We start from the raw sequence: 25844 nt of genomic DNA on the forward strand, positions 1-25844 counted from the left end.
TTAAATTAACCACTGTAAAGGATAGTGGGTGGTGATTCCTTTCTGTACATTTTCTTACTTGTTAATACAAATTCTTACTGACTGTTTGTGTGTGATATTTTGATACAAAAACATCTACAATGTACTAAAAGGAGTGGAGCGGTCCACCCCCACCATTTACATGAGTGGGATGTCCCAAACACACAGCTGATTCGCTGTTGGCTTGTTGGCAAAAGATGTTAATTCAATGTTGAATTATTATCACAAAGGTTGAACGTATGGTTGAAGTCGACAAATGACGGCGGATCAACCATCCAACAATCATCCAACTCTAGCCAATTAACTAACGTTGAAACTGTGTCATTGAATCAATGTCGTTTTGTGGTTGACATCAAATAAATGAAATGTCAATGTCGAATCCAGTGTGTTTCAGCACTGGTCCTCCAGGCCCTACAAGTTTTAGGCATTTCCCTAATTCAGCACACATGATATTAATTGACGTCTGATTAACGGGGTTTTGCTGAACTGAAAACACGCAGGTCAGTTTGATTGAGGACAAGGATCAGTAATTGATTACGGATGTATTGTATATAATTCAGCTTCTAATAGTTTACTAAAAGAAATAGATAGAATACAATATCAGGCTTTAAGAACTTGTTGTGGAGCAATGAAAACAACCCCAGTATCAGCTTTACAAGTTGAAATGGGTGAGATGCCACTAGAACTTAGAAGAAAACAACTAGCCATAGTTGGGCAAATGTAAAAGGGCATAAGGAAAACTTTCCTCCAAGTGTTATGTTACAACCATGTCGGGGAAAAAATAAACAAAAAGAGAATCAATAGTTTTGGATGGATTATAAATAATGAGATAAGCGAGTTAGGAATAAATCATTATTTAATTAGTCCTGTGATGAGTATTCCGAATACTCCACCTTGGGTAAGTGGAAAACCTGAAGTTGATTTAAACTTATTGGAAAAAGGCAGACAAATAGAAAAAAAGAGGTGGAAAAGTATATAAATAAAGAATATGCTGAATACTTACAAGTATTTACAGATGCTTCTAAAATGTTAAATGATAAAATTGGAATAGCGTTTATAATTCCAGACTTAAACATTATGAAAAATAAAATAACAACAGATAGAATGACAGTTTATACAGGTGAGCTAGTGGCTATATTAATGGCTCTAGAATGGTGTGAGGAAACAAGAAAGAAGGAAATATTGATTTGTTCAGATTCAAGCAGTGCATTAATAAGTATTTTAGAACAAAATTCAGAATCGAGACAAGATATCATATTGAATATTAATCAATAAATTTTTAAAATTAAAACATATGGATCTAGGGTTAAGTTAATTTGGATTCCTGCTCATATTGGGATAGTAGGAAATGAATTGGCGGATCAATTTGCTAAGAGTGCAGCAAAAAGGGATAATGTTGAGGTAAATATCAAAATAAGCAGAAATGAGGTCAAAAATATTAGTAAAATATATTTTAAAAAGAAATGGCAGGAATTATGGGATAGAGAAGAAAAGGCAAGATTTTATTATAGCATTCAAAGAAAAGTAGGGGAATGTAGGGAAGGTAATAGGAATAGAAAAGAAGAGGATATTATATCCAGATTAAGGTTTGGGCATACGGGGCTAAATAGTACTTTGAAAATAATTAATAAACATAGTACAGGGTTGTGTAATTATTGTGGAGAGTCAGAAACAGTGCAGCATATTTTTCTAGATTGTGATAAGTACAATCGGGAAAGAGAGATATTAGTCAGAGAGTTAAATAGAAATAAAGTAATTTTAGATATTAAAAATCTGCTGCAAAGGTCCTCTGAAGATGTAATATTTAACAGCATTTTTAGTTATCTTAGGAAGTCAGGTTTTATGGGAAGATTATAGTGATAGTAATCTATACTCCAGTCTGGAAAGTGGCGGTAATGCACCTATAAGTTGTTTGCCAACCGAAGAAGAAGAAGATTGAGGACAAGGTTTGGGGAAGAACTACCCAGATAGCACACGATGTTAATTCAATGTTGAATTATTATCACAAAGGTTGCATGTATGGTTGAAGTCAAAAACTGACAGTAGATCAACCATAAAACAATCATCCTATTCTAACTGTTGAAACTGTGTCAATGAATCAGTGTCGTTTTGTGGTTGAAATCTAATGAATGAAATGCCGAGGTCTGATCAATGTTGAATCAATGTCAGCTGTTTTGCCACATACCTTCTTCCCCTCCTCTCCTCCTCATCAGAGCTCTGGGTCAGAGCATTTTATTACTGAGCGGGGGTTATCAGGTTTTAAATTAACTACTGTAGAGGATAGTGAGTGGTGATTCCTTTCTGTACATTTTTTTACTTGTTAATACAAATTCTTACTGACTGTCTGTGATATATTGTCACGAAAACATCTACAACTTACTACAAGGAGTGAAGCAGTCCACCCCACCATTTACATGAGTGGGATGTCCCAAACACACAGCTGCTTTACTGTTGGCTTGTTTGCAAAAAGATGTTAATTCAATGTTGAATTATGATCACAAAGGTTGAATTTATGGTTCAGGTCAACGACAGAAGCTGGATCAACCATCAAACAACCATTCAATTCTATCCAATTAACATCCATTGATTGAAATGCCAACATCGAATCTAGTGTTTTTCAGCACCGGTCCACCAGGCACACTGCCCTGCAAGTTTTAGGCATTTCCCTAATTCAGAACACATGATTTTAATTGACATTTGATTAACAGGGTTTTGCTGAACTGAAAACACACAGGTCAGTTTGCCTTGAGGATAAGGTTTGGGGAAGAACTAGTAATCTAAATGTTCAATCAATGTAAGCTGTTTTTTGCACCCCTCCACCACCTGCCATTCAAGCGCCCAACCCCCTTCCCTCCACCCGCCAAAGACACACACACACCCCTTTCCCCCCACCCCTTACCTGGCCCCATCTACCCCTCAATCGGGTGAAACAACTTTAATATTAAGTGAGGGTTTTTCATTTTTTAAAAGATGTTTTTGGCTCTAGTGGCTGTTATTCAATAGTTAATTGACAGGAAGGTGGGTAAGGAGAGAAGGGGGAAGATATGCAGCAAAGGTTGCCAAGGTCAGGAGTTGAACCTGCGACAGCTGTGTTGAGCACTAAGGCCTCCATTGTGGGTTGTGCTTAACCCCTTCGCCACCACAGCACAATCCCTTTTAGGTGAGGGTGAATCACATTTTAACTTAAGCATTATGTGTTGACAACACTGAGTTGTGATTCCGTTCTGTACCCAGATTGCACATGATGGCAATTCAACATTGAATTAACATCTTTTGCCAAAAAGCCAACAGCAAAGTGGCTGTGTGTTAGGGACATCCCACTCATGTAAATAGCAGGGGTGGACCGCTCCACTCCTTGTAGTAAGTTGTAGATGTTTTTGTGTCGATATATCACACACAAATGACTTTTTATGAAAAAGTAAGAAAATGTACAGAAATGAATCATCACCCACTATCCTTTACAGTGGTTAATTTAAAATGTAATACCCCCCACTCACTAATAAAATGCTCTGACCAAGAGCTCTGATGAAGAGGAGAGGAGGTGAAGGGGTGCGGCAAAACAGCTGACATTGATTCAACATTGATTCAACATTGATCAGACGTTGATCAGACATCAGCATTTCATTCATTAGATTTCAACCACAAAACAACATTGACTCAATGACACAGTTTCAACATTGGTTACTTGGCTGGAGGTGGATGGTTGTTTGATGGTTGATCAACCGTCAGTTGTTGACCTCAACCAAAAATCAACCATTCTGACTATAATTCAACATTTATTTATCATTGTGTGCAATCTGGGCAGTTTGTTGCAGCCCTCATCACCTCCTCATCTCCCCCTACTCCCTCCAATGTTGAGAACAGTGGGTTGTGATTCCTTTCTGTACATTTTCTTACTTGTCTGTAAATATTATTACTGACTGTGCATAATGTGTTGACACAAAAATATCTACAAGTCTCTACTAGGAGTTGTACAGTCCACCTCCCCGTTTTTACACTTGTGGTTTGTCCCAACCAAAAAGCCACTTTGCTGCTGGCTTGTTTGCTACCGGCTTCTGAATTGAATTCTCCGCTGAGCACTTTTATGGTAAGTTTTTCAATATTACTTTGATCTTAAATGTGTTTATTGAAAAATAAGGGCATTGTTTTGTTCCCATAGTAATCCTGGTTATTTTGGGGCAAAACTGTTATTTTTAATAATTGAGGTCATGTCTCCATTTGTATTATTTTCATTGTATTATTTATATCTCTTTATGTAAAGAAGTTTTAAAGGTTTGAGTCCTTGTCAAATGGCAGTTTGACTAAAGTCCTACAGAAGGAAAGCCTCTTATTTTTGAGGAGACCCCATAAGAGCAAGTCCTCATGTGGATAATGTTTTTATTATATATATATATATATATAATAAATCTCTTTATCTTTACTTTAATTTCTTTTTATTTCTCTTTCTCACTGTTTCTTTTTTTTTAATCTCTCTTTCTCACTGTTCAATGTCACATGCTGTTTTTATTTTAATTATGTAAAGCACTTTGAAAAGCACTTTGAAATGCCTTGCTGCTGAAATGTGCTATACAAATAAAATTTGATTGATTGATCCTACCCACCACTCCAGGCCTAAGTATGAAATCCTGCGAGATTTTGTGGGATTTGAGTTTTTAAAATATGGTGGGGCCTATTGTTTGGTCTGGGAGAGCATGTGGTGGACAAGAAAGTGTAAGGCTGGCTGCTCCAGGTGGGCTTTAAATTTTTGTGATGGTAATTTTTATTATGATGTGCTTAGGGACGTGTTTAGATGTGCCTCTGTTCCAGAACAGCTGAGTTAGATGACTGCATGACCTTCTGCAGCCATCAAGAAGTGCAGAAGGTTGTTAATCATCCACAGATTCAATCCAGGTGAGGCAGAAGGGAAACACTTAAAACATGTAAGGCAGGTGAAACACTGAACTAAACCTGCTAATGACTGATTCAGTCTGTTGATCCTTGGATTGGTAACTGGTTAAATTGAACTGGACTATTGTTACTTGTGTGGGATCTTTATCAGCATATGGACACTTTTTAAGGAATTTAATAAACTTATTTGGAAATATTTGTAGAAGATGGAAGATTGAACCAGCTATTCGATGGAAGTTTATTCTGCATAAATTATAAATAATTTTTCAAAGTACAGTATAAATCACCTTTTGCTCTATTTATTTGTCTCTGGTGTGTTAAATAAACCTGATCCTCCCTGAGTTTTATCGTTAGGTTTTCTGATAAACTGCCCTTTATTTTAAATATTGATTCCCTCATTTTAACATGAGTGCAGCATCATAAATCCTACACTATACTGCAGCTTGATGGGTAAATGTAGTTGTATACATAAACATTAAAATAAATATTAATGAAAGATTAAGATAAATATTATTTTAACAGTGAGTGTACATGGGGGACTATATGGTTTGCATTTGTTCTCAGACCGAGCGTATGTTTTCCACGCTCCTTCAACCTTCCTTCGGGGGAGAGGGGGATGGGTGGGGGGGGCGCCGATTTATGTTTTCGCATCCACCTGAATAATGTGTAGTTGCGCCACTGACTCTCTCTCTCCATTTTTATATTTATATATATATATATATATATATATATATATATATATATATATATATATATATATATATATATATATATATAATTTAATATTAATTAAATTATATTTAATTAAGAAATTAAATATAATTTCTTAATGTAGTTTAGATACGCCCCTGTCTCCCGGTTAGACTCCACCACCACTACCGGCATTGCTGAAACTGTATAAACACGCCTTTTCACCCAAAGAGGGAACTCTATTTTTCTATTTTTCAGGCATTTCCAAGGATCTTGAGAAAGCAAATAGGGATCGCTTTATTTGTTCTCCATGCTTTGTAGATTACAGCCGGTACACACTGACCCAATAATAAAATGAACAGCTTCTCCACACACAACAGCTTTTCGGAGGATCTTCCCAGTCCTTTCTAAATCTAGCATTTATGGAACTAGAACCACTGGATCATACTTCACATCTTTCTGGCTCTGACTGTTGTTAAGATTATAGACTTTATTTAAAATACTTCATTGATCATAAGAGGAAATTAAATATGATTAAATGTTTTATTTTTATTTATTTTTTGGCGTTACCTGGGAGTTTTATGTCTTTCATCCCGTATGTCTTTTATCCCACATCAGCTTTTACAAGCTGAATCTGAATGTAATGTGTGCGTTGTAGAACTTCGAACACATTCCATCAGAAACAGTAGTAATATTAAGGTCGCTCCTCAGCCGTCCAATCAGTGCGCGCTTGTATGCTGGAAGCTGGACCCAATTGGCTAAAAGTAGTCCACTTCAACATATCGATAGCTTATTGGCCAGGTTTATAGTCCACGGGCGAGAGATCCGCCTGTTGTGTTTTCACAGGGTGGAAGTCATTTTCCATCCAGATTTCAGACTGGGAGAGAAAAAACGTCGGCAAGCAGACATCCAAATGGAGGCTGAGTAGCATAAAACGGGTTATTGGCGCTGTTTTGTTGGGAATGCATCAGGCTAGCTAGCCGAGAGGAGCATCGGAGCTACATTTCGGCTTGGCTCTTTGTTGTTGGAGCGGTGGATCCAGACGGAGCCCAGCGGTGGTGGCAACATTTCAGGTTTGCTTCCTTTCTACGTTTTCTTCGTGTTGTTGGATTCTCATGTTTCCAGCTGGAGTGAGAAAATTTTTTTGCTGTGTGCTGAATTAATTTGGAGACTGGAAACGGATCAGAATGTGTTGCACACTTCTTCATCCTGCCAACTTCTTAGTGCATGTCTGGTCAGGAAGCTGGAGCACTGAGATCCAGAAAGCAGCTGGGTTCTGGAAGTTCAGTCTGGCTTAATCCTCCATATTTCATGCACATGCCTGCTTTGGTTGTTACAGCTGAAATTATGAAGTAATCTGACTGATGTTTTAAAATGAGAATAAGTTGCTGAAGTGAAGAGTTCAACAAATGAAAGCAGCCGTAACTGTGCTTGAACCTGGTGAGTTACAGTAATATCTTCAGTCAGTCGCATGAACTGGAATATCTTGGTAGTAGTGGGAAGTTTGTGGCGCAAATGCCGTATTTTCACTCTGTTACCATAATTTAAAACTGAAATGTATGACATCAGAGTTTATTTAGAATAGAAAAGCAGCAGTTATTTTCACCACTGCTAACTTTCACAGCAATATGTTATTAATTATATTGAGCACAGAATAAATAAAAGTTCAAGGTATTGGTAGCTTGTAAAGGGATATTACACAAAATGCCCCCTCCTTCTGGTGTCTTGCTCTTTTCACTGGGAGAATTCCCAGCTCATCTCATCTGGTTCATTAGTCAGGCTGTCTGCTGCAGTAGCCTCGTCGCCCTGCAAATGGCTGCTTTTCAGATATCCTGCATAATAAAATTTGCCAGTTATATTTTTAAGCTGTGTCAGGGGTAATGCTTCTTGTGATCTAACATTATGACTATAAGAGGGTTTACTACTGTAAATGTTTCTTAACAGCCAACGCTGTCTGGATTGAAAACGAGGGAATAGGGATGGGCGATGTGAACATAATGTTTTATCACAATACAAAAGGATTTCTCCATTCATTATCTAAAGGCTCAATGACCCCCATTTCCAACATCAGAGCGATTTCCTCCTCCATTACTGAAAGCATTTTCTGTGGAATCTGGTACATTCTTTGCCTTATTGGTATACACTTTCATGGTGTACAAGGTTTGTTGACTCAAGTTTCTCCTGAAAAGATCTGGTGGAATAATGGTTTGCATTTCTTTTTGCTGAGTTACAGAGAGATGAGAGAAATCAAATGAGACCGAATCAAGTCCAACAGGAGTAAACTCACCAACAACATCCTCCTTCTCAACTACAGCTTGCACAAACAAGTGCTGTTGGATTGGACTATCCCAGGTTTTCCATTCCTTTAGGAGACTGATGTAAAATGACTGTTCTGAATTTCGTCACTCAGGATCTCATAAGTTGTTGTACTTGGCTTTCACAGCACAGGATCCATCTTATTCCTGGGAGAGTTACTGTAGGAACAATTATGAGTCTTACTTTCAGTGCCCACCGGTAGTATCAGTATTTCTCTGTGCAATTTATAGCTTTTTGTTAATCTGTATTCATTCTAGATGCTACATTTCTCTTTTCCGTTATTGTAAAATATTAGGCAAAAATAGTGTTCAGTAAGATGTCCTTTCAGAGCTCAGGTATGTATTGTGCTGTCCGTAGCTGTACTAATGATGAGACCAAGTTGAATTTGTGGTTGCAATAAGTAAGTTTTGAACATGCTCCCAAAACAAAATAGGAATGTACCTATGATAATTGGTACAGTTTCTATTGCCTACCAACATTTGATGAATCAAAAAGAATTTGGCTAAAAAATCTAAATCTTCGAAAAGACCCCTAAAAATGCTGGATATGTACAGAGGTCCCTTTTTTATTGCGGGGGTTCAGTTCTGAAAAAGTCCCGCAATAAACGAAATCCACGATGTGGTGACTGTTTAATTTTTCCCTATTCAAATACATGTTAAGGCCCCATAACCCCGCTTCACATTCTTTATAAATCTTTCCAAAACTGTCAAGATTTTCCACATTGTCACACAGTTTACACTCTCAGAAACCTACATAATTTTAACAACATGATGAATTCCTGAATGATTACTCAACCGGTAAAATATATTACAGTTGCTCTGATGTTGCAGCGCATTCTGGGCGTAGAGGGTTTTGAAAGCGCAGATGATCCCTTGATCCATAGGCTGAATCAGCAATGTAGTGTTTAGCGGAAGATATTCTATTTGAACGCCATCGTACGACAAATCAGCAGCATGGCCTCCTGCGTTGTCCATGAGCAGAAGCACTTTAAAGTCAAGGCCTTTCTCTCTCACATAATGCTTCACCTCCAGGACAAAACAGCGCTGAAACCAGTCCGAGGTGAGCACTTTTGTCATCCAGGCCTTGGCGTTGTGCAGCCAGTACACAGGCAACGCATTTTTGTTTTTGTATTTTAGGGCTCTTGGGTTTTTTGACTTATAAATAGGCCCTGGCTTTATCATAAATCCTGCGGCATTTCCACACATTATCACTGTCACACGGTCTTTTTGGGCCTTAAACCCAGGGGCTTTAGCTTTGTCGCTCATTATGAAGATGCAAGAAGGCATTCGCTTCCAAAACAGTCCAGTTTCATCCATATTAAAAACCTGTTCAGGTTTGTACCCCCCTTCCTCAATGATGGCTTTAAATTTGTTGTTCACATACTCCTCAGCTCCATCTGTATCGGCAGAAGCAGCTTCTCCATGCAGAGAGACACTCTTAAGTCCAAAGCGCTTATGAAATTTGTCAAACCAGCCCTTGCTGGCAATAAATGGGGTTGTTCCTGTGGGAGAAGCGCTGGATGGTCCCGGCTCTGCATAATCGTCATGCTCATTGTCAGGAACGTCATCGTTTTCAGCAAAAGTTTCATAAAGTTTTTTTGCCTTTGTGCGGATGGTGTTTGTATCCATTGTGATGTTCTTTTTCCTGCAGTCGATCCACAAGGCTAATGCAGACTCCATCCTCACAATGGTCTTATTGTGGACGGTTACCACCCTCTTCGCATTCTTGTTAAAGCTTACTGCTGCTGTCGTCCTTACATTTTTTTCCTCCTTCTTTCTGTACCGAATGGAAGACTTGTTTATTTCGAAGTGGTGCCCTACAGCCGCATAGCTTTTCTCTTCCTTTAGCATGTTCAGGAGTTCAACCTTTTAAGTGATGGTTAGCATCTTCCTCTTGCGCTTTGGTGCAGCGGCAGGTGCCGAAGGCCCTGGACGTTTAGTCAACATGAAGCTTGAAATAAATCCAACTTTTTGAATGAAAAAAGTTCACCGTGAAGTAAACACTACTGTATTAAAGCGATCAGGAATGATATGAAAACTACGGTTTAAGAACAAAGGCTGCAACATAGACCGACTCTCTCTTGGCCAATCAAGACACAGAACAAAGCGCTTTGATGTCCATTGACCCAATCAAGATACGAAACAAAGTGGTCTGATTCATACAATAGAATTTTGTCACAGAATTTAAAAAACCGCAGTGCTGCATAAAAAAAAATCAAAAAATCCGCGAAACAGTGAGACCGCAGAAGGTGAACCGCGATATGGCAAGGGACTACTGTACTCATTTCATTTTGTGGATAACAAGCCTATGGAAGAAGCATATTGATAACTGCAAACATACAGACATGAACTGGTGGATCTGTCTGTCAGTCAAACCTCTCACTGTAGAGCAGAAGTGGACATTGGCTGATTTTTAGACCTTCGCTGAGGTAGATAAGATCAGGGGATAAGATCGCCTTCACATGTAAGTATCAGCCGGTCACCGATCCAGAAATGCAATAGGTTTAGCAAGTGTGTGAATGACCTAATCATCTGACTGTTGATTGCAGCCAGTCCACATTATTAGCAGAAACCAAAACCAAATTTCACTTAGGGCCCCATGGAGGCTTGGGCTGGCCAAGACCACATCTATCCCAAAGCGCTTACAATCACATGTGGAATGAGTGCACCATCCCTAGTATTGTCCAACTCTGTTGGAGACAGTATTTTATGGGGTGAAAATAGTCTCAAAATATCTGTGCCTGTGTAAAAAGATTTGTGTGTGTAAAATGTTTTGTGTGTGTGTAAAAAGATTTGTGTGTGTATAAAAATATCTGTGCGTGTGTAATACGCTCCCGCTAACAGAAACGTATGAGGAGGGCAGAGTATCAAAATACCAGACATATAAAACGTAACCTGAAATCATTTATAATTACTCCATGTCTCATTATAATCGGAGGGCAAAGCCTGCAGGTTTAGCTCCTACTTACTTCAGAGGACAGACCACCGGGACGCTCCGTCTTGCTTCTGAGTTTGCCTGGCTATTTTTCCGGCCAGCGAACCATTCCGCCACCCAGTGGTCGCTTTTCAGACCACTTAGTCTCTTGTACCGCTCAAAAATGCACAATATGTCTAAAAATAAATTTAGGATATAAGGAAGTGCTGAGATATACCGTTTCCCACGAACTAAAGTATTTGCCACTTCGGCACAAGCACAGTGAGAAACGTCAGAGGATAAAAACACTAGACTCAGAGCAAAACTCAGATGTCCCAGCTTTTACTAGCATGTAAACGCACCATCTACACACAAATCTGGGAGCTTCCCCCGAAGCGTGAAATGAGTCTCAAAAATAGTTGTGCACTCGTAACCGGATCTGTGTGTAAATGCAGTTTTGTGTGTGTGTACCAGGTGATTTGTGTGTACTTTTTCAACATGTATAGGCGTAGGAGAAGGTTTATTTTATTTTTAAGGTTTACAAATCCAGTATTACACATGAACAGATATTTTTACACGCACACAAATCTTTTTACACACGCACAAATCCTGTTACGGACGCACAAATCATTTTACACACGCACAAATCATTTTACACACACACAAATCTTTTTACACACGCACAGATATTTTTAGACTATTTTCACTCCATATTATTTTGACTGATGTAGACTCTCTTGTTCACAGGGATTCCACTCAGAGTTTCACACATGTCTTGCCTTAAACCATTGGCTCCTGCTTCAACAATGCCTGTGGTGAACCAAATTGTGACTACCTTGATGAAGCTGAGACAGAACTTTGTCATGGCTGATTTAGCACAGAGGTTCAAAATATCACAGGACCAAGTCAGTAAAATAGTTTGAATGTGGACATACATAATGGTTGAAAAAAATCCAAAGACCTTATTCTGTGGTTGCACCATGAAACAATTAAAGCAACACTGCCAAAAGTTTGTTAGAACATTACACTAACACTACTTGTGTAATTGACTGCACAGAGACAATGTTGCAGAAAGCTAAAAACTTGGACTCCAGAAGTGAAGCTTCAAGTGACCTTGACTCAAGTCAGTCAAGGTCACTATTATGCAAATAATACTGTGAAATATTTAGTGGCAGTTCAACATAATTGACACATCATCATTCCTTTGAATGGTTAGCGGTATGAATTGCTCCAGTTAGTCAGAAGAGCTATTCTTTGTTTTTTACGACTTTGCTTGAAATCATAGTCTGCTTTCAGCTATTGTTGTTTTTATTTAATTAAAAAATATTAAATAAACTTCCAGGTTAGGTGGTCTATGACTGTTGGTTAAATGGGTTAAGTGGTCCTCAGCCTGAAAAAGTTTGAGAAACACTGGTCTAAATAGATCTATATCTATCTATGTTGATGTATAGATATGAACAATCTATCTAGACAATCTATATTAATAGAAAACCATTAAACTGCTAAAAACTTACAGCTATTATTTTGAAAGCATGCCATGACTCTTCAAAGTGTAACTAATCTCTGAAAGCTAAACCTCGCCCATGGCAAATTTGGAAAAATTCCAGAAAATTTGGTGGAACCAAGAGACACGACCGAGTGAAGGGATGAGCAGAGGGAATGGGGTGTGATCTAGACGAGAGAAGCACTGTTATCAACAGAGGTTGGGAGGGAGAGAGTGCTGTGCTTTTTTACACGAAGCCAGGCTGTGATGAAGTTGTACCAAGCTGTACCGTTAAATTTCAAATGTCAAAGAAAGCCAGAAGTGAGCACCACGGCGTTTCCTCGCTGTTTGACCATGACATCTACCGTGCTCCTTCTGAGCACTGTGCTAAGATCGTGGGCGGCGTGAGAAACGGGGTCTATTGTGGGACATACCCTGTGTCCATGTCCCACACACAGGGTAAAGCTGCTTGAAAGGTTTCCACTCAGCTTCTTGTGCTGACTTTGGACGCCTTTCTCTCTCGAGTCAGAGAGTGATAAACCTGCTCCAGGATGATGGCTTCTTCAATCTGTGCTTTGATTTTCTTCTCTGGTTGGATCCATTTTGTTGTACAAGTCCTTAAGTTGGTTGTAGAATTCTTTGGGAAGACGTCAGGCGCCCGGAACCGCTGTCCATGGACCTCTTCATTGATGTCATACTTGGCAAAAATGGCCTCTTTTACTTTCTTGTAATCTCCATTGTCCTCTGCTGCCATGGCTACATAGGCTGCTCAAGCCCTTCCTGACAGGTATGGAATCAGCCTCACTGTCCATTCAGCCTCAAGCCAGTCAAGGTACTGCTCAATGTCATCACCTTCTTTCCGTTTTGGTAACCACAGCTTTCCCCTAGCCCCTGTCAGCTTGGCCTCTCTGAACAGTGGACTGGACTACCATTTCCCCTTCCAATTCAATATTCCAAGGTGATGAGACCTATTTCTGCCCCAAATAATCTCTTATGTTATTTATTTAGATCTGTATCTGGCACCACCTTTTCCCATCTTTCACTCAGGTCATGCTGGATGTTTAGACACTGCTGCAGCAAGCCAGTAAAAGAATCAAAGTATGTGGTCCCTCCTTAGGCTTTGTTTGAAATGACTGTACTCCTGTTTTGAAATTGACAGGAGGAATGAAGATTTCAACAGAAAGGGATGTGAGGCTTAATGGAGCAGCAGACACACAGATCAGTGGAGCACTGGCACCATTTCCATCTTTCCTTCTGTCCTCCTAGCACACACACACAAACACACCAGTGCCAGCAGCACCTACCCTGACAGGTGACTCTTGTGTGTGGCTGTCATGGAAACAAATGGGTTGTGGAGGCAGAAGCTGAAATCCAGTCCATGTGTTCCTGGTTCTCACAGCTCACCCTTCTGCCTGGGACAGCATGCTGGCTCTTTCTTCACATCCGCTCACTTTCCAAAATGTGAAATCTTTTCACCTTATAGTGATTCTGAGAACTGATTAGTCAGTTAACAGTAACAACTAACTAAGGTGTGTCAGTGTTAGAAAATCAGTGAGCTTTGCTAAAGCACAGGTTGAATGCTTTTCCTCATCAGGGTTTTGCATTAAGATGACAGTGACATGTTTCTGAGATATTGCTTCATGTGATTCCAAAGCACCATGCGGGATGGCTGCAGAGGGGTGATGAAGACTATCACCTCTCGCTGCTACCAGGAATAGAGCTCAGACATTCAGAAGGTCAGAAGCCATTGTTCTGTCATCAGAGGTGCAATGTTCCTACCTGAAGTTGTAATATTTCCTAAGTGGATGTCGCATAGTGACAGTATGCAACTAAGCTATATACTGTATAGGGATGTGCGATATGGCATAAAATTCATATCACAACATATATTGTGATGGGTGGTGGTATATCACAATATGATTTGTATAAAACTTACAATAGAAAGGGAGAAAAAAAATCACATACTAATTGGAATGTATGCATTATGTGTTAAAACTTGTTTAACCCTCTTTTGTGGATCTTATTTGTAGGTAATATTTGTAACTTGTGTTTTATGTTGCTGCCTATCATCTCACAATGATAGACATTGTGAGGGAGGTCCCCCTTAAAATAAAAGGGGGACCTCCCTCACAATGCCTATTGAAATACAATTTCAATGCTGCTGCCTAGCATTGATAGGCAGCAGCATAATCTCAGCGATGAGTATCTGGTACTCAAAGTTAAATAAATAAATGAAAAAAATATCTCTATATAAAAACACAATAACTTTAATGTAATGGATGTCTGTGTCAAATCCTGCTTTTTCTTCCCAGTGTTTGTGACTGGAACTTGTAGTTGGCAGCATTGTTGGTATTTAAGCATGTATGCTTTGTTTTAAGGTGGTAAAACAAAATGCTTACTCTCTTTCATAGGCCAAATTTCTATCATTTCTACTGTATACCATATCTATTGTGCCTTCTTAATACTAATCATTCTCACATTTCTAAATTAGTGCAATATACATACATAATACTGAAGTGACATTACAAACTGCTCTGATTTGATATTAATGGATGTGCAACAAAAATAAAACATCTGGCCTTTCTCTTTACCATAGTTACATGCTCAGTGAGGCAATTACAACTCATGTCACACTTTGAAAACCTGATTGAAATAGAAACATGAAGTCAGCCACTCCTCGATCGAGTAAACATTCAGCACTGTAGCCAACTATAGTCTTGTTTCCATCAATAATTTTTATGCACATTTCAAAGTGTCACATTAGAAAAGGTGGAAATGTCAAATTTAAAAAAATATGTCCTAAGTTTCACAAAAAGGTTTTTCACTCACTTGAGATGGTTTTTGGCTTCACTGAAAGAGTCATTGCAGAAAATGGGAGATGGAAGCATGTTTCATGAGTAATTTTTTGCGTGGTGAATGCTCCCATCCACTGGTGCCAGATCCTGAGAAAATTCTCCAAACCTCCAGCTTGGAGGGGAGAACTCTCTCCATTTTGTGGTGCATGCAGGTTTGCAACCTCTGCATCTTGTTTGTTACAGCCACACGTAATTATTCTTTGTGTAGCCTGGTTGATTTGCTCCCAATTCAAATTCAGAAATACTTTATTGATCCCAAAGGGAAATTAAATGTTGTAACTCAAATTAATTCAAATTCTTCAGAGTTATTGTAAACTAGTAGATGGAAACTTGCCTAATTTGCTTTTTCCTTTTTGCACCATTTCAAAAGTTTGCTGACTGCAGTTTTTAGACAAAGCTACTGCTTTGCCCTCAAGAAAATTGGGTTGACTGGGTTGTTCTGGTATGTGGTGGTCTGTTTCTGTCCAGAGGGTCTTCCTGTGTGGAATATCAACATCCTCAATATTTTTGCTCCACCCTCTCATTGTCAGGGTGTACAAGGAGAACTGGTCTTTGTGTTTCTGACTGCTTTCTTACAAATGCAGCTCAAACTTAACAGGAAACTTTTACTCCAGCTCTGACTGCTGTTGTATTGGGGTTTTTTGCATTTTCTTTTGTTTTTGTAAACAGATGATGATTGAAATGTGGAGATAATTCAGTTATTTGAATCAGATGTTTTGGAGCAGGAAGCATTTAAAATGTGTGGAAATGTTGGCTCTGAAGGTCAGGACTATGGCCCTCTGCTTTAGGCACACAGTGTGTCTTTACTCTCTCTGGTTGCTTTAACACATTCCAGTTCTCTTACTTTGTTTACCTTCCTTGCGTGTCCTTAAGACTGCAACTTTCATTTACTTGTCTTCTTAGTTCAGCCTCTTCCTCCCTTTGTTTTCATCACCACCTCTCAGAGAAGTTTTAGTGATGACTGGCTCTGTTGTTGATCTGTTGTGTGATTCTGGGATAGGGTGTCTCTGAAAAGTAGCAGGATATTTTGCTCATTACCCCACACTGAATTCACTATTATAATAATTATTATTTTCAAAGCTTTATTAATTTGTGCTTTTCATATTTCAGATTCCAGACATAAAACTCAATCCACTTTGTTTCTTCAGACCTACCAAGCTAAATCACTATTGAATTAAAGATGAATTGCACTACTTTCTTTTCTATTATAAAGTCTATTACTTAAATGATTGAAGCATAAGATTATGTGAATTATGTTCTTAGATCACAACACTAAGAATACAATTATAAATCATTTGGATCTCAGAAGCAGCAGTGCTGAGATGAGTTTGTCTGAATTTCCATGGCAATTGATATGGCTTCATATTGACAAAAATCCCACTTTTCTTGAAGTCCCCTGGACAGACAGACAGACAGACAGACACACATATACTCAAACCTGCAGACAACTGGGTTTGAACTGTGGGGAGAAATCACAGTACCTAAAACAAGCCAAGACAGGATTCAAAAGTTGCAAGTCACCAGTGCTACTAACTGTACCACCATCAATTACTCCTGTTGAAAATGTTAAAATTAAATTATAGTGGGAGTCGACTAAAATACTAAGAATATTTAATTACAATAGTCAGAATGTTAGCTACAAAACTCCATCATTGGTTCTGGGTCCATCTAAAGAGTACTATCTCCTTGACAGGCTCGTTTTCTGGGGTAGTTCCCAGCCTTTATCTCTAATTTCTCAAGAAAAGGGAATGTGTAGAAAACCTTTCCCAAAAAAACCTTACCTGGAAAAGGCTCCCGCTGGGGGATCGCTCCTTATGAAACACCTCCAGATGTTTGATATTCTTTAAATTTGTACACAGCATTAACATAAGGTCCATTTCTTCACTGATATGCATTTTTACTTTTTAATATGGAACCATAAATTTGTGGTGTTTTTTTTCAGTCAAAGTATGGTTGTAATTGGAAATTGGATCAAACACCTAAAGCACAATCTCTGGGTAGCAGAGGCTACATTTAGATTGACTGGAGAGAGACGGTTAACTAGTGACCAAATCCACAGGATAAAGGCACACGCAGGTGTACCTTTATCCTGTTGACTGTTACCCAGGCGCAATTTTATTTTAAGGGAGAGATGGCATTGATAGGTAGTGGCACAATGTCAATGGTGTTAAATCAAAGTTAAATAAATAATAGGCAATTACCCAAGTGTACCTGAGCACATAAGACTGGATGGAAAGTCTTGTTATAACAAGACTTTCCATCCAGATGGGTAGATGGTGTGTCTGTCTGCATTTAGCTGCATTTGTTTAGGACCTGGTAATTATGGCCAGCAGCAGAGTTTTAGTTGGAGCCTACAGGGAAATGTTTTCAGTCCAAAAGCTTCCACTTCTGGAAACTTTTTAAAAGCTCCTGTTTGACTATGAGCTTTTTTTAAAGTCATTTCCACAGTTTGTGTTATTGTGTTATTGTGATGTATATTTGTTATTGCATTAGTTTAGTTTTCTTTCCTTTTGGTAGTGTGCATAGACCACAGTTAGGAATGGCCTACGCACTATCAAAAACGTAAACTGGAATCTCTGCCTAAATCTTGGACATTCTGTGTGTCATTATGTGTGGGTGTTTAGAAGTGGTTGAAAATTACTAACATTTCCAAACCTTACCTACACGCTCACGCACTGACTGACTGAGAAAACTTTGTGATACTGGAACCTGGCTTTTGGTGATCTATATTCCAGATGTGGCAGCCCAGCGCTGGAGCTGCATCTGCACTGGGTGGAGTCATGTTTTAGGCCCACTTCTGTTTTGATAACTTCAACACAAATAGATACACTTTAACCCTAACAGTTCAGAACTGACACTGCTGTTATGTTGCTGCGTTTTCATACCAGTGTGATGATAGTTATAGATGATCCTTGTGTTTGGTGTTTTAGCCACGTTTCATTGGCGTTTTATCTAAAAGACTGTGAACTCTCATAACTCTCGAGGGAAAAATTTTTATGGATGGGGGCAATACTTTTGAATGCTTTTTTCATATTTTTCTCCCAGGCCTCTGGCAGTTACATGCGTAATCACTGCATTATTTGGGCCTAAATTTTTAACCGGGTTGAATTAATGGAAACCCAAACTTATTTTGATTACAGTTTGTAGTGTGCACGTAATAAACAGGCACATGGAAAGAAAGATGGATGGCAAAACTCTGATATGAACTCTATTCAACCTTTTTTACTAGTCCTCTTCTCAGTCAGGATAGCAGTTATGATGACGCCTACTGTTGAAGTATAGTAATTGAATGCACAACATATTTCCCCTCTTGTTTAAGAAGCTTACCAGTTGGGACAGAGCATGAATCTCCTAAATTCAAACATAATACATATTTAAACAGCTGCTTCATTCATTAAGCAGTGTAAACGGCTCTTTTACTTGGTAGTTAAATATTTTATAAAATGTATCTTTTATAATGATGTCTGACTTTTAAGCTGAATTTGACTAAACATTTTTAAGAGTTGGTATCAAACAATCCCACTTCCTCAGTATATATTTGCAAAAGAACTTAAAATATGCACACTCTCAGTGCATTTAAGTCACTCTGCATTCTTCAAGCATTTTAATTTTTTAAACAACCATTTTAATTTTTTAACATTATTTGTAATGTTCCATTACTGGAATGTGTAGGATTTCCAAGCCTGGAAAACAATGTGGACAGGAACGCTGTGATTGCTTTTGCTGTGTGCTGGTAATGGTAGGTGTGAAAGCAGCCTCCTGCTCCTTTGTGTAGTAGTCAACCAGACTACTACACAAAGGAGTGTAGTTGCGAAAATCCATGAGTATGGCCCCTAAACCATAAATTGAAGCATTTGTTGATCCAATGGTTGGGAGCCCTGGGTCGAATGCGATCAGTGCTAGGCTGTTCACGATGCACTCCTTGTTGAAGCTTGACTATGCAGCCTCAGTCCACTTGAATACATCATCATGTATGTAAACACACATGGGCTCCATCCTTGATGCATAGTTTTGCACAAACTTTGAACACCATGGATGGAGTAGAGGCATCATTAGGTTCTGGGGCTTCTGTAATTGCTCTAAGATAGTCCTCATTCAATAGAAGACCCTAGGCTGACACTGTGTGTTCCAGGAACTGCAGACCTTCCTGGTTAAAATGACACTTTTCCGTATTGTCCTTGAGGCCCACTTCCTTCAGAGCCACCTATAAACTGTCACATCATCTAGGTAGTTCTGAACCCCTTTGAGGCCTTTGATCACCAGGGACATGAGTTTGAAAAATGCATTTGGGGCTGAACGCAGTCCATATGGAACTCCACAGAATCTGGATAGTCCTTCATTTGTTATGAATGCTGTTGTGTCACGACTCTCTTCTGCCAGCTACACCTGATAATAAAATTTGTGTGACTGAGGGAATGACCTTCATTCTTAGACTAAAAGAAAACATCTTTATGAATAAATGGGAAAAAATGTACACTGTGGCACCAAAGAAGAGACTTAACAAAGTTAAAACACCATTACCAAAGGATGTGTAGGTTTTAGACACTTGCAACCAAAGTATTTTGTTTGCTTTTTGTTAATTTATTACTATATATGTACACCTCTTTATATTCTCTTCATGGGTACAGTGAGAGTGGCCTTTTTAGGCTTTAATATGTCTCATTTATCTTTACATGTCCACAGAAAATGTGAATAGAAACTGAAATGAAAAAACCCCAACAATACTGATCTCCCTAAAAACACTGGACTTTATCTTTCAAGTGTTAGAAATTTTTCTTTAGTCACTTCAAGTATTTGAATATTTCAAACTGTCAATAGACTTTGAAGTCTATATGTTTTTTTTATAGCTTTGGTAGGTTGATTATGTGAAACTAGTGGTTAGCTAGACAGTCTGTGTGCATAGCGTGTGTGTTCATGTGCGCGTGTGTGTATTTGTGCTGGCTTGTAGGGTGTATCCCTTACATACACCATAAAGACAGTTGAGTCACGGTTCAGGAATGTACTGTATAATTTACAACACTAGAACCTCTTGAATAAATATACCTGGGGGTCCATGTGATATGATGTTCTTTTGTTTAGTAGCTTTGCTCAGACACTGAGATTAAAATTTAGTGTTTAGATTTTAATTTAGACATTAGATTAAAATCTACCCAGATAGCAAACTATGGTAATTCAATGTTGAATTATGGTCAAAAACCTTGATTATTGGTTAAGAACTACAATTGACAGTGGATCAAACAATCATTTAATTCTAGCCAACTAATTAAAAAATGAAAATATGTCATTGAAACAATGTTGTTTTGTGGTTGATTTCTAATGATCGAAATGCCAATGTCTAATCCAGTGTTTTTCAACCCTGGGCCTCAAGGCACACTGCCCTGCAAGTTTTAGGCATGCCCCTGCTTCAGTGCTTATGGGTTAGGGTTATTGAAGGGGGTGAATAAGACTGTCATGACACTTTCATAAACATGACACATGTCATGAACATGAATAAGCCTTCATGAATATTTATGACTGTTGTCATAAAGCGTCATTCGGTAAATAATGACACTTTTAATACAAAGTTGACATTATTCAAAATGACAACTTGACATTAACCAATAAATCATTACTGTTTAAACTTTACCTTTAATAACATAAAGTTACCTCATTTTTAAAGTGCAATCAGTAATTCTTTTATAACAAATTTATATCAGTAATGATTTATTGGTTAATGTCAAGTTGTCATAACAAAGACATTTTGAATAATGTCAATTTTGTATTAAAAGTGTCATAATTTACCGAATGACGCTTTATGACAACAGTCATAAATATTCATGAAGGCTTACTCATGTTCATGACAGGTGTTATGTCATGTTTATGACAGTGTCATGACAGTCTTATTCAACCCCCTTCAAATAAAGTGTTACCGGGTTAACAAACAGGGTTTGGCTGAATTGCAATCTTCTGAATGGGGTGTGTTGAAGCAGGGGAACATTTAAGCATGTAGGTCAGTGTGCCTTGAGGACCAGGGTTTATGGAGTTACATTTGTTTCTCAATTATTTAATCTTAAATAAAAAAAATAAAACTGTGATCAAAACTGTTTGAACTGTAATGATTTTTTTAAAGCAAAAAGAAATTGTTTAAAAAAAATTTTTTTAAAAATTAAAATCACTATTTTTTTGTCTCATGAAGTGAAAAAGTTATTTGCAAAACAAACTTTTGTTTGTGCATGTCAGAAATCCTTGGTTGCGATTTTCTTTTTTTTTTTGGTTGCACTTCTCAAACTTATGCTGGCAAGTCTAAGTTTTCTCACATGAACATCCTGGTTGGGGCCCAAAGATGAACAATGTAAGACGTGTCCCTGTTAGCGCTGGCTAAAGCATGACTCTGCTGGTCATACTAGAACACGGAATTATTTCATAATTTAATTTCATAACATAACATAGTAAAAAGCATATTACATATAATTCGATATAAAACTAAAGAGAAGACAAACACACCAATTAACATTAAAAAAAGACAAATTATGTGAATATCCTACTTCAGCCTGTGATCTACTAGCTTGGTTTTTAATTTTGCATCTGGAAGAAGATATATATTAAAGAGTTACATTGCCTCCCTCATCATTGATTATGTGCTAGGTAAATAAATAATCTGTTTGCAGCGGTCCTGTGCTTTCCCACTGTAGCTTCAATACTAGTTGATACACACGGAGGCATAACTTGACAGTTTTTAACACATTTCCTCCAGATACATTTGGTACTTTGCAACGCTTAATGTAACGCAATAAAAGTGCGCTGGTTAACGAATTCAACATAAAGAATTTGTTAACCAGCGCATATTGCACAAGCCTTTTTTATGCACTTATGATAACATAGACCACGGCAGACAAGATATTTGATGGTCGTCATAAATTGTGTAAGATTTCTAATTTGAAAAAAGGGTGGACGCTTCAGTAGCTGTTAAACGGTGTAATTTTGTGAGGGTTACTTACCATTCACATTCTGCATCCCGTTACCGAAGCGAAGCAGCAAACCCTGCAGTTCGGGACAGAGTTCTAGGATAGCAGGAAGTCGGAGTCATCCATTTTAGTCGGCGCTAGCTAGGGCTGAAACGATTCCTCAGATGATTCAAGTACCTCGATTATTAAAATTCCTTGAGGAAAATTGATCTGCCTCAAAGCTTGGTTAATTTATGTTTTATTTAGCGCGCCATTATCTGCATCGCGCGGAGCTCTCACTTGAGCCTCTGAGTTGTTGACGAAAGCTAAGTTTTATCATCTTAATGTCCAATTTTCAAGTTCGGCCGTGGGGATTTTGTTTTGATAATGACCGGGTTTTTGTTGTTTTCGGGGGACCAATAAGCATCCTTAAAATGAATGCGATGCCTGGAGTACGGCAGCCTTTTTCCTCCGGGAGCTGCTGGTTGAGAGCGCTGCAGGAGTATTTATACAGGTAAGTAGATGGACTGAACACAGTGGGTGGCTGAATAGTTGATGCTTACAGTATAAATGTAGCTATGGATGAACCGCACAATAAATTTCATATCACCCTGGTCTCAACAAACGGGAGGTGGAAATCCTCTGTCGCGGTACATGGCTGGTAGATGAGTTTCTGAGTGTGACAAATGAAGGTGTCAAATCCCCTTGCTAACATAAACACAAAAGCTACCCAGATAGCACAATATGAGTGAAACAACACTGAAACAATGTCAGGCAGAGACTTGGAATCCACTTTGAAGCCTGGCATTGAAACGGAATTGAAAGTGGTCGGTGACTTGCATGATGAATCAACGTTAGTTTCAACCATAACTGACACTATATCGATGTTGATTCAACCATCATCTGTATGCCAATTTACATGCATATTTGTGTTGATTTTACATTGAATCAGTTAGGAATCAATGTTGATTAAACAATCATTTGAATGTGGTTCTATATTCAGATTTGTTCTCATTTTATATTGAATGAAAGCTAAGGATTTATGCTAATTTCTTTGGTCTGACAGATCTGCATCATAACATACCACTAAAAGTTTCTTCACTGGTGTTAAACACTATTTTATTGGCAGATGATGTGTATCATGGGTATATGTCGTTCAAAAGTATCTTACATTAACATATTACCAAACCTCTGTGTACAAAAGGTTACAAATGACATGGGATTGATATAACATTTTATTTAAGAAAAGAGGGATGGATCTTCAAACATATTTGACTCCTTTTTGACTGTCAGAACAACAGTACTGTCCATGGAAGAACAGCGTCCATGAGGTTAAGCTTTGTACTGTATGAACCAGGGTGAGAGTGTAGAGCTGGTCCAGTGTTCCACGACCAGGACGAAAACCACACTGCTCTTCCTGAAGCCAAGGTTTGACTATCCAACGGACCCTCCTCTCCAGGACCCCTGAACAGACCTTACCAGGGAGGCTTAAGCGTGTGACCCCTCTGTAATTGGAACACACCCTCCGGTCCCCCTTTTTTAACAGGGGGACCACCACCACAGTCTGTCAATCCATGTCCATGCTGCCCCCGATGCCCATGCGATATTGCAGAGTCGCGTTAGCCAACACAACCCTGCAACATCCAGAGCCTTAAGGAACTCCGGGCGGATTTTATCCACCCCCGGGGCCCTGCCACCAAGGAGCTTCTTAACCGCACCCCTCTTCACCCGAGTGTCCGACATGCTGCCGCAGATACGATGACGAAGTCGATCATCGAACTGTGGCCTAGGGTGTCCTGGTGCCAAGTGCACATATGGACACCCTTATGCCTGAACATGGTGTTCGTTATGGACAATCCAAGACGAGCACAGAAGTTCAACAACAGAACACCACTCGAGTTCAGATCGGGGGGGGGGGGGGGAAGTTCCTCCCAACCACGCCCCTCCAGGTCTCAGTCATTGCCCACGTGAGCTTTGAAGTCCCCCAGTAGAACAAGGGAGTCCCCAGGAGGGGCACTCTCCAGTACCCCCTCTAAGGACTCCAAGAAGGGTGGGTAATCTGAACTGTTGTTCAGCCCGTAAGCACAGACAACAGTCAGAACCCATACCCCCACCCTTAGGTGGAGGGAGGCTACCCTCTCGTTCACCGGGGTAAACCCCAACGTACAGGCACCGAGATGGAGAGCAACAAGCAACAAGTATGCCCACTCCTGCCAGGCGCCTCTCACCGTGGGCAACTCCAGAGTGGAAGTATGTCCAGCCCTTCTCAAGGAGACTGGTTCCAGAACCAAAGCCATGTGTCGAGGTGAGGACGATTATTTCTAGCCGGAACCTCTCAGCCTCGCACACTAGCTCCGGCTCCTTCCCCACCGGAGAGGTGACACTCCACGTCCCAAGAGCCAGCTTCTGCAGCCGAGGATCAGACCGCCAGGGTCCCTCCCACAGGGGACCTGTGGGAGGGGGACCCACGTCTCTTCTTCGGGCTGAGCCCGGCAGGGCTCCATGGGTAAAAGCCCGGCCACCAGGCGCTCGCCATCGTGCCCCACCTCCAGGCCTGGCTCCAGAGAGGGCTCCGGTGACCCACGGCCGGGTGAGGGAACACTAAATCCAATGTTACTTATCATCATAGGGGTCTTCAGGCTTCACTTTGTCTGGTTCCTCACCTAGGACCTGTCTGCCTTGGGTGACCCTACCAGAGGCATAAAGCCCCAGACAGCATAGCTCCTAGGATCATTGGGACACTCAAACCCCTCCACCACGATAAGGTGGCAGCCCAAGGAGAGGAGAGGTTCAATCTTCCATTAACTACAAATATTTCCAAATAAGTTGATTAAATTAATTAAAAAATGTCTATATGCTGATAAAGATCCTGCACAAGTAATAATTGTCCAGTTCAGTTTAACCAGTTACCAATCCAAGAATCAACAGACTGAATCAGTCATTAGCAGGTTTGGATCAGTGTTTCACCTGCCTTACATGTTCTAGGTCTTTTCCTTCTGCCACACCTGGATTGAATCTGTGGATGATTAACAGCCTTCTGCAGTTTTTGACGGCTGCAGAAGAGATTATGCAATCATCTAACTCAGCTGTTCTGGAATAGAGGCACATCTAAGCATTATATATTTATTATTCTTTTATTCCTTATTATGTCGGTTTTGGTCCTCCATAACCTATTGCTTAGTATGTAGTATGTAGCATACATGTATGCTTCCACACTTCTGGAATCCCTCCTCAGTGACTTTGCTGAAGAAAACACTCTATGCTAAAATAAGATTTGTGACGTTAGTGAAACATTTATGTTACATTGATTGGTGACTGGCCAATACATGTGAAGACGATCTTATCTACATCAGTAAAGGTTTTAAAAATCAGCCACTGTCCTCTTCTACTCTACAGTGAGAGGTTTGACTGACAGAGCAGCCCACCAGATCATGTCTGTACGTTTGCAGTTAACAATATTCACCCCACTGTTGCCAACTTAGCGACTTTCTTACTATATTTAGCAACATTTCAGATGAAAAAATTGGTAATGGCCAAAATCAAAATCAGCAGGTAAGGATTTTCAAAGATCTGTAATTGACAATTGGCCAGAAAACTGCAATGAGTGCACCCCTTCCAAAGTTTCATGACCAAGTCATAAAACTTTGTCATGAATCAAAGTTTCATGACAAATTTTGATTAAATTAATTTGTCTCGGGTGTAATTCCAATAGCTAAAAATTTAATTTATTCCAGGTGAGTCTTTCTCAGCTGAGAATGT

The 25844-nt window shown here is 39.3% G+C and overlaps 1 protein-coding gene across 1 annotated transcript in view; it reads left to right on the forward strand.

Moving 5' to 3' along the window:
- Positions 1 to 6170: 6170 nt before the first annotated feature.
- The window catches only part of ccdc102a (coiled-coil domain containing 102A), a 47337-nt gene continuing 27663 nt past the window's right edge, over positions 6171 to 25844 (forward strand). Inside the window, exon 1 of the mRNA XM_014968710.2 lies at positions 6171 to 6668. The gene's annotated coding sequence lies outside the window, so the exon portion shown is untranslated. The remainder of the gene's footprint in view (positions 6669 to 25844) is intronic.

The sequence above is a fragment of the Poecilia mexicana genome, unplaced genomic scaffold, assembly GCF_051168715.1.
Source record: "Poecilia mexicana isolate PSO_F unplaced genomic scaffold, ASM5116871v1 scaffold_3, whole genome shotgun sequence".
In the NCBI taxonomy this organism is placed as follows: domain Eukaryota; kingdom Metazoa; phylum Chordata; class Actinopteri; order Cyprinodontiformes; family Poeciliidae; genus Poecilia; species Poecilia mexicana.